Here is a 10,464-nt window from a genome sequence, read left to right as displayed (position 1 = left end):
TGGATTCCCCCTCACCATACACACACACACACACACACATATATATATATATATATATATATATATATATATATATATATATATACCACGATTCTTACATCAGTTTTCTATATTTTATTGTAATAAAGTGTTGCGAGAGCAACACTTTCGTTTTATTTCTTTGCTATGGGTTAAACGCTGAAGTTATATCGAAGCCTATCGAAGCATTTAAAACATTATTTTCAAAGAAGAACTCGATCAGTAATCACATGATCAAAGGCTATGCCTCAGCTTTGAAAAAACAACAATAACAAAAGAATATCGAAAGAAGGGACTAAATTGACTTTGCAGCCAGTTGAAATATATCCTTTTCAATCGTAGACATCGTGACGGATCAAGACTTGGAGCAATATCTTATATAATCTAGTTGGTATTATAAAGCTATCCGAAACTTTTCAGGATCAAAATACCATAGATGATACTCTATTAATTATTCCGAAACTGCCTCGTTTTACGTTATCGTTTTTACCCGTTACGTAAACACTCAATTCTAGGTTACAGTGCCAAACAAATACAACGTAGAAACAATAGGGAAAGTTTTTTCAAGACAATGGAAATTATTTATGTAGATATTTCGGCCCTATGTCCAAGGGCCGTCTTCAGCACAATACAATACTATATATATATATAAAAGAACTTACATCAAATTGTGAGAATTAAAACTGAATATAAAAACACTTATTAAAACAATTTTTTTTTTAAAATATAGCCCTAGCATCCTTACTTCAGCGAAGTTCAACCAGGACTGGCGAAAAGAATGAAATGAAGAAATATAAACTCATTCAAACTAAAGAGAATAAAATGATTAGATGCAATTTCTTAAAGCTAATCTTGCTTGTTTAGCAGCCTGTCTCAAAGGCCTTTTCGTAGTTGGTTCAGTACTATTATAAATTGGTTTAGTAAAATATTTTGTTAGATCATTTTTAATTAAATTTGAGTATAAAGAATTTAGTGAGTATTCCCCCAAGTCCCTGTTCAAAGAAATATTTTTATTGATTTTGAGATTAATTTCAATTGATTCTCGAACCACCTGTTTTATTCCCAAATCATTACTAATGAGTGAAGAGTTTTCAAAAAGTATCATGTGGGACGGATTATTAAAAATATGCCAACCTAGAGCAGAATCAAAGGAATTGTTTCACTCATTAGTAATGATTTGGGAATAAAACAGGTGGTTCGAGAATCAATTGAAATTAATCTCAGAATCAATAAAAATATTTCTTTGAACAGGGACTTGGGGGAATACTCACTAAATTCTTTATACTCAAATTTAATTAAAAATGATCTAACAAAATATTTTACTAAACCAATTTATAATAGTACTGAACCAACTACGAAAAGGCCTTTGAGTCAGGCTGCTAAACAAGCAAGATTAGCTTTAAGAAATTGCATCTAATCATTTTATTCTCTTTAGTTTGAATGAGTTTATATTTCTTCATTTCATTCTTTTCGCCAGTCCTGGTTGAACTTCGCTGAAGTAAGGATGCTAGGGCTATATTTTTAAAAAAAAATTGTTTTAATAAGTGTTTTTATATTCAGTTTTAATTCTCACAATTTGATGTAAGTTCTTTTATATATATATATAGTATTGTATTGTGCTGAAGACGGCCCTTGGACATAGGGCCGAAATATCTACATAAATAATTTCCATTGTCTTGAAAAAACTTTCCCTATTGTTTATACGTTGTATTTGTTTGTTATGGAAAGGCAGTGTGGTCTTCGTCGCTATTTTAGGTTACAGTGAGTATGGGTAGGCTAAACCAACTAGCAAAAGTTACAAACCCCTCTTCACTAAAGATGATTGTAGCCTAAGAGATGATTATTACTTACAAGTCCCCTACATGTCTTACCACTCGAACCAATTCGGTCTTATCATCAAATACACTGGAAACAAATAATAGGTACACCAAATAGCAAAATTTGCAAACCCCTCACTGCCGAAGATGATTATGAGCTAACAGCTGGACCTTTCCTTACAAGTCCCCTACATGTCTCACAATTGGCATCGGCTTATTTTTGGTTTCAGTGTGTACCTTACTACTGAAGTTGTCAACCCCTTGAATCATTCAAACTAGTATATCTCATGAAGGAATTTTTGTATAAAAAAAAAAAGGATGACACAAAAAAAAAACGGAACAAAACCAAAGTGTTGCTCTCGCAACACAATGAATGTTTGTGTATATATCTTATTTACAGCACTACACTGTTCGGTTTATCACCAAGAAACTTCTAAAACCTGTTGAATACATTCTTGGAAAGGTTTTAGGCGTAAACACTTATACATTTTTTTTTTCACATAAAGTCATGTTAATAGATTTCAGGCCAGAAGTAAATATATATTCCTGGTCATAGGCACTTGACTGTTTCTGCTTTTCAAATGTTACATTATTTGTATTTTACGGATATTAATTATCCAACATCGCCCCACGGGTAATTTGACAAAACTAACCTTTTAAAATTAAAAATACAATTTTATTTGCATATGGGGACAATTTTCAGGGAAGGATTGTCAGGGAAAAGTTTATGCGGAGGGCAGAAATATTCCACCAGGAGGTTCCTGCAGGGGGGTGATTTTCTTAAGGTAATCTTCATGTGAGAGGAGATTATTCAGTTGGGGAGGGGAGCATTTTTGGGGGATTTCCAAGGATGAAGTATTATCCATGAAGGAGTTATCTGCAAGGGGAAGTTTTTGGGGTGAGGATTGTCTTTGGATTTAAAGACTAGAAATCTCCAGGGAGGAGGGGATTCTCTGGGTGAAAAGTTACGGTGATTATAATTCGTAACATGTTTATTAGCGTTGGTCCCCATTGGGGTTTTTGGAGCAGTGGGGTCAATAGGATATTATGAGAGGGGCCTGGTGAGGTTATACCACTTGCCACCCCCAAAGGCTGGCTCTGCTTAATACTTTCTTATGAAAACAAGAGATTCTCAGCAATTACACAAATCACTCAAAACTTAAAGACTTAAAGAGTTTATTTTATCAGGCGCCTAAAATTTCACCAATGGCCTTGGGATATAAATGTCTACAAAATCGTCGTTGAGGCATGCGCACTTATAAACAAAAAAAAATGAAAAGCAATTTTTTCTTTCAATTGAAATCAAGGAGTAACATTAAAACTTAAAACGAACAGAAATTGTTACGTTTACGAGGGGTCACCCCACCTCAATCCCTCGCTATTTATGCTAAGGTTTTTGAGTTTTTAAAAAGCTTATTGTTCTAGTTAAACAGAACTTGGGTTTCAGGAGTCATTCTTAAGTAATTGGAGCGAAAAGCGTAAAGAACAAGGTATTGAGGAGGGGTAGCCCCCTCTAAAACATTCTCTATAAAACTTTCCACCATAATAATTAACTCCCTATATAAGGTCTCTAAGATAAATGGGAGCCATGATGCATCCTACCCCCCCCCCCCACAAATAAAGCAATTCTGTCAATTCTCCAAACTTTGACAATTACTCATAAACTGTTCTACGTCTCTCCCATATTCCAAACAAAGGGCGCAAGCAGAACTGCCTCCCGGGCCATTTGCATCATTAGAATCCAAGTGTGCCCTACGCTACGAAAATAAAATTTTCAAACACCTACAACCAACACCTTAGCACGCTCCACGGTAGGTACAGTATCAACTAAAACTCCTTTCAATACATTACTTTAATCTTGTTATAAAATCATAGGCTACTTTAATCTCCTGGTGGTAAGGAACGAAATCCAACATACCAAGGAAATCATTAGGTTTGCAATGGGGACCCTGGTTATTATTCCATGCCCATGAGAAATCAGCTTTTTCCAGCGTGGATTTAATCTGTTTAATCTGCCACCTCACCTTTTTAGAAGATTTCGCCTTTTTAAGTTATTGTGAGCCGCCTTCATTAGACGGTTATCCGGCAAATGTAATGTCTGTAACAAAAATTTGATCATCTTGATAATGCTCTTAAGACACAAATTTGGTAAACCCAGGTCACCTTTAGGAGCTAAACTGCTTTCGAGCCGGCTAATTTCTTAAAATACATACACTGCAGTGACTTCAATTGTCTCATTGTAGTGGCTCCCCACAATAAATCATAAACGCTACTAAAAAACCTAATGAGATAGGTTGAAACAGAAAATTTGAGGAAAACCAGAACTTAAGGAGAGATAATCATGAAAGAAGTTCAAACTCAGTTAATACATTGGTGCATCCTAAATTCAGTAACTCAAAGAGGCCAGAAATGTCCTCAACAAATTGTTTTTAGCCTTAAATATTCTAAAAAATGTGAATCCTCGTTACAAGGAGCATCATTAAATTAAGCTTTTCAATACTTTCATTACAGCTGTGGCCAGGCCTCCCTCTATAACCAGGTATGGCTTGAATGTGCAGTTTTATCGTTGGGTGACTCTACAGTTTCTAATTTGATCTGTAGTTGGTTTTTATCCCACAAAACAAAGATGTAAGCTGGTACGCGTAGACATTCCGAGGGAGAAGGTTGAGCGGTGCTTTCGGTAGCAATGGCACACCCTATGTGATGGTAAGGCTTTATTTGTAGTTTTTCTATTGAATGGCTCTAGTTTAGAAGAGAAGACTCCCACAATGCAACAGATTTAATTTTATTCATGATTAAAAACAAAAATGGTACTGATACTGGGTGTGATACTGATACTAATAATAAATGAGACTGATAAATGGTGCTGCTACTGGCATCTGTAGGGGTATTGCGATTGAATTTGAATCCAAAGTAGTCTATACTGTTGTCCTGTGATTGTGTTTAAGCACCATCTATAACTCAAATCACAGAATAACAGTTAACAGACCTGAAAAAGAACAGAAAAAAAAATGATAATCTTGAAGCGAAGAGTTCAAAAAAAGAATAACTAACGTCTATAAAGAATAGACAAATAAAAAGAATAAACGATGAAGAATAAAAGAATAATGAATACCTAAATTAATCTAACTACCAAGGAGGCAGATGAAGCAGAAGCATTCAAAGGCAACAAATATTGGGCCAAAACAGACCTTAGTGAACCTACTTCTACCCTTATGGTTTTGAACTACTTTGCTTAATTATTTGCGTTTCAAGCTTTTTTAACTTAGCTTAGTTTTACTTAAAAAAATAAAAATTTGAACACTAATAATAATTGAGCAATAATTTCTTATCGTTTTAATGTCGCTCCTTACTTGCAGTTACAAAAACCTGTTTTTTTTTGTATTGAATAAATAGCTGAGTCAAACTAAAAATGAACAAAAATTAACATGAATAGGGCTGATAATCCCCGTGCCTTCTCAAGACCAGAACACAATTTGCGCTTAACTGAAAAGAAAATACACTTCAAATTAATATGTATACTTAATAATGTAAACCAGTCTTGAGATGTGACTGTCGCCTTTTTGAAAATCTTCATGTTCATATATAATTTTGATTTATTTGAACATCCGCCAATATTAATTGAATATTAAGAACTTGTGCAATAAAACTACTCTTCATAGAAAATGTTGCCTAAACAATCATATCTTATTCAAATTTTACTTACAGTTGAATTTTTGAATTCTCAAGCAGATGACAAAAAAAGCGGGAAACTTACAACCAATTTACAAGCATTGATAAATTTACTTTTACAGCAATAAATAGTTTTTGGAATTATTCTGGAATAATTTAGGTGGGGATCGGCCTGGGAGAGGTGGAATTCCCAGGCGGTGGAAGTTTCCAGGAGAGAAATTTTCAGGAGGTGGGGGGGGGGGAGAATACACTGAAAGAATGAACATAAACTCTTAAAACAGCCTCTTTGACTTTTGGAGATCTCTGAAACCTTCTAGGTGCGACCGCAAAGCCAGCTTGGGCTTTATTATTGAAATAGGTTTACAGCTTGGTAATCCAAAGTTCTTTTGACCACCCATTTTATTTAGCATTTTTTGTGTTTATTTTGAAAATTGCAGATACATTATACTAATTTTAAAACTGCCTATTAAATAGCAATTAATCTTGCACAACCTCTGAATCTCATTGATATTCAGACACGCTCGCAAACACAGACACACACACACACACACACACACACAGACAGACACACACACACACACACACAAACAGCTCTTGTTCATATTTGTAAAGAATGTCTCTTAATATTGAAATTAAACTTTTAGATGCAGAGTAGTCAAAGGCAAAAGCATTATGACAATTTGTCACTGCAATGAATCTTTATGAGATAAAGAGATATGTCTATAAGCAAGAAGAAAATTAAACAAAGGGGATTTTTATTTTATATACAGGAGAGTTGAAATTACTTGCTACAAACATTTCTCAACCCAATTATATAAAATTAAAAATTTAAAAATCCATCTCTACAGACAAGGGATACAAACACAAAACCAAAAAGAAAAGTCTTACATAATGAAAGAGAGGGTGCCTTCGATGCAACATACATGAAATGGATTCTTGAAAAAATATGGACTGGAGTTAACGATAGCAACATCTAAGTTAGACCCCATCCAAGAAAGAACTATAATAAAAATGCATAACAGTCAAGTTATAAATAATAAATATAATATTTATATTTAGTAACTGTTAATACAAAAATAACCAAAATTAATAACCATAATAAAATGTATACTGAAAATTATTTTCATACAGGCTACATTTTACTTTTTTCATTGCTCATTTCTTATTGCTGCTTTAGCAATAAAGATTGGCAAAAAACTTTGGTTAGCTTTCTTGATATAATTGAGATAACCTATGATCCTATTTCTGATACATGAATCAAGCTATAGTTTCTGAATCGTTTGGACTTTTATATGATGCATAGGGTGTCAAAGGCAAAACATTCAAAGGATCCCTATATTTATGCTCAAAATATGTATTTTGAGTAAAAATGACATTTCTAGAGCTATAAAGAGCTTTTTATGATGAGCCTTGCATGACGCGCAGCACCCTTTTCCAACTAGTCCATGACCAACCATAAATTGGTGAAGATTTGACTTCCTCAGACGTCAAACAGTCAATAAGTAAGTTGTTTTTAAAAACATTTCCGATCATGATGAGACGTTCAACATCAGTACTGAGGTCACCGCTGAAGAGCAAGTAGCCTTTGAAGCTTCGGCCGAGACTTCAAGTAAACATTTGTTGAGGTAATGGTATGACATTTGCACGGTAGATATGCATTAGCCAAGATAGTCAAGCACAGGCAAATGAAACTGCAAACATATCTTGATCATATAGGCAAGAACATCGGAAGGAGAGCTGTGGGTTCGCCCAGCAGGGGTATAGAAGTATGTATGACCATTTCTTTGCACCAAAGTGTTAATAGTTATGTCAGTAAGCTAGTGCTGAAGACTAAAAACTAGGGAAGAGATTTTCTGATATTCCACATTTTTGACTCTACATAATATATAAATACGTGAAGGTTGTCAACACATCCAGTTCTAGGGAAGGGGAATAAGAGGATTTTTTGGGGGAAGAGGTGACAAAAGCATTAAAGGCGATAATTTTTTATTTTTACCAAGGGACGGTTCTTCTCAGTCTGTGTGAAGTTATACCGACAGCAAATGTTAAAAAAGAAAAATGAGGACTAGATAAATAAGGTCAAATCTTTGCAAGTTTGGAAGAGTACTACTAGGTCAATGTTCGTATTTTACTTCTTAATCTATCTACACACAATACTTGCAAATTACAAGCCTTCAAAAAAATAAAAATAAAAATGAATCATGAATCAATACAAGTATTGATTTGTAATTATTGTACAGTCAGAGCCAAAGCCGTTCCTAGGGTGAGTGGTGCCCAGGGCAAAATTAATTACAGCACCCTTTCCCAAAGCAAAAAAGCCAAATCAAATTGAGCAATTCCCCAGCCTTGGTCCCCGGAACAACTGCCTCGGTTGCACCCTCCCCTAAAAGTGGCTCTGGTTGGAGCAGCACTTTTGATCTGTCCTGATTTATTTATTTGTTTTTTTTTATTTCCTTTGCTTTCACTTTTAGTTTATTGCAACAGTGTTAAAAGTCTAACCTTTGCAAATTTTACCTTGAGTGCAGACGACATGCCAAATTGATGAGTATGATGCAATATTTTAGAAAAAAAAATTTTTTGCCTTTGGTAAGAAAGAATGGTTTCTGATTTTGGTTCATCCGGAGCTCATATTGTGTGAGCTGAAGTAAAGCTTTAGAGTTTATGGCAGAGAGATGTATCCAGCTAGCTATTAGTAGTAGTAGTTGACATAATGCATTAGTAAAGTGTATATGCAGCAAGCAATCACTTGGTAAAAGACACTGGATCAAATTATTCTTACCATCAAATATATAGGAAGCAAATACTAGATGTCATGTTTTTAGAGAAAGTAATGTTGTCTGTGTTATAAATTATCAAACTATTCAAATTTATGTTTGGACCAAAGTAATATAATATGAAATTTTGGGGTGGAATAATAAAGCAATGGCTTGCATATTTGCTACGGACTATCGTGATGATCGATCAGATAGACTGTTTGCCATAAGTATTGCAAGACTATCGAAGTGTAATGATAAAATATGGACTTTCGTGTCTGATAACAGGTGACTTTAACAGTGATCTTGAAAACCTGAGCGGTAACACAGTTCAAGTTTTAATCGTGCTAATATGTTACTCGGTATGCTAGGTGATGAGTTTATACTCGCGTCTAAGAATAAGAATTTTTAATATATTCATAATTCGAGAAGTATGTCAAGCCTAGATCATGTTATGCACACTCAATCAGTTACACCGAGTGAGGTTCTTGTTTCTGATTCAAATTTTACATCAGACCATTTTCCGTTGTTTTTCGATATTGATTTAAATGTTAGTGTTTCACCTCCTCCTGCAAGGCTCCAGAAGGGTCCATATTTTGTTTGTGATTGGAAACATGCGTCTATGAGTTCATTTCAGTCGACTTGTGATGAACTTACTTCAAAAATCTGTGTTCTTTTTGATCTGCTGATGGTTAGTTCAAAGAACTATCCGGCGGAATCACGAATTCGGTTGAATATTTATTTTAGTGAGCTTGTGCACGCATTACGTCTCGCTGAACAGTCAGCTGTACCGTCTAGACGGATGTGGCCTGATACCAAAGTACCAGGCTGGTCTGCAAATGTTAATCTGCAAAACACGTATAATTCGGCAAAATTTTGGCTTTCGGTTTGGCGTGAGGCTGGCTGTCCAAGAGACGGTTGGGTGAATAAGCTTCGAATTCATAGTAAGCGTAAATTCGCGAAAGAGCTTTCACTACACCGTAGTGCAATTATTCGTTCTTCATCTCAGGCTATCCTTGCCCACCCAAATAAACTTTGGTCTTCATTGTTTGAAGAAAGATCTCATGTAACAATGACCTCAATATCTCGAGATAATTGGGTTCAGCATTATAGAAATGAATTTTCGGCTCCCGATATCAGGCTACAAAAAAGTTTCGGTGTGAATCTGGATGATTTCTTCTCACGTAAGCGAGAAGAAAACAGTCCGGGTGTACATGATGCAGACAATGTACTTAATCTGAGCCACCTCCTTCGCGGTTTAGAGGAGAATTTTATCCAGTCTCAAGTAGAATATAGAAAAATAATCCTTCAGTTTAATGAAAAGAAATCAGATGATGTGTTGTTATTGAATGCTAAGAAAGGGTCTGCTGTTGATGTTAGGCTGGGTGGTGCTACTGTTCGGCTTGCCGAACACATAGTTTATTTGGGGATCCCTATTGGTCGGTCTATGCTTGAAACGCGTCATCTTTTGCAGTCATCTGCAGAAACAGATCTCTTTAGCGTATAGCCGTGTTGTAGTTTATAGGCGTCAGTCTGATCGGCGGATTTTGGCCCGTCTGTATAATAAAAAGTAGCGACGAAGACCACACTGACTTTCCATAACAAACAAATACAAAGTAGAAACAAAAGGGAATTTTTTTTTTCAAGACAGTAGAAATTAGTTCTTTGAATATTTCGGCCCTATGTCCAAGGACCGTCTTCAGCACAATACGAGAACAAGAGAGAAAATATGCATATATAAATAAACTTACATTGTGAGAATTAAAACTAAATAATATTACTTAAAAACTTTTTTAAAAACAGCCCTAGCGTCCTTACTTCAACGAAGTTCAACCAGGACTGACAAAAAGAATGAAGTGAGAATATAAACTCATTCAAACTAAAGAGAACAAAGTGATTAAATGTAATTTCTCAGAGCCAACATTGCTTTTTTAGCAGCCTGTCTAAAGGGGCCTTTTCGTAGCTGGTTCAGTACTATTATAAATCGGTTTAGTAAAATATTTTGGTAGATCGTTTTTAATTAAATTTGAGTATAAAGAATTTAGTGAGTATTCCCCTAAGTCCCTGTTCAAAGGAATATTATTATTTATTTTGAGATTAATTTCGATTGATTCTCGAATGTTTTATCCCCAAATCATTACTGATGAGTGAAAATTTTTCAAAAAGTATCGTGTGGGACGGATTATTAAATATATGCCAACCTA

At 34.9% G+C, this 10,464-nt stretch overlaps 1 long non-coding RNA gene across 1 annotated transcript; it reads right to left on the bottom strand.

Moving 5' to 3' along the window:
- Positions 1-4,604: 4,604 nt before the first annotated feature.
- LOC136032781 (uncharacterized) lies at positions 4,605-8,035 on the bottom strand. Its single transcript, XR_010618779.1, has 2 exons — positions 6,396-8,035; positions 4,605-4,824 (listed from the first exon to the last, which is right to left on the bottom strand). It is a non-coding gene; the product is annotated as an uncharacterized LOC136032781 (long non-coding RNA).
- Between the last annotated feature and the right edge of the window lie 2,429 nt (positions 8,036-10,464).

The sequence above is a fragment of the Artemia franciscana genome, chromosome 11 (assembly GCF_032884065.1).
Source record: "Artemia franciscana chromosome 11, ASM3288406v1, whole genome shotgun sequence".
In the NCBI taxonomy this organism is placed as follows: Eukaryota; Metazoa; Arthropoda; class Branchiopoda; order Anostraca; family Artemiidae; genus Artemia; species Artemia franciscana.
The sequence above is the reverse complement of the archived record's forward strand: the minus strand, read 5'-3'. Positions and strand labels throughout refer to the sequence as shown.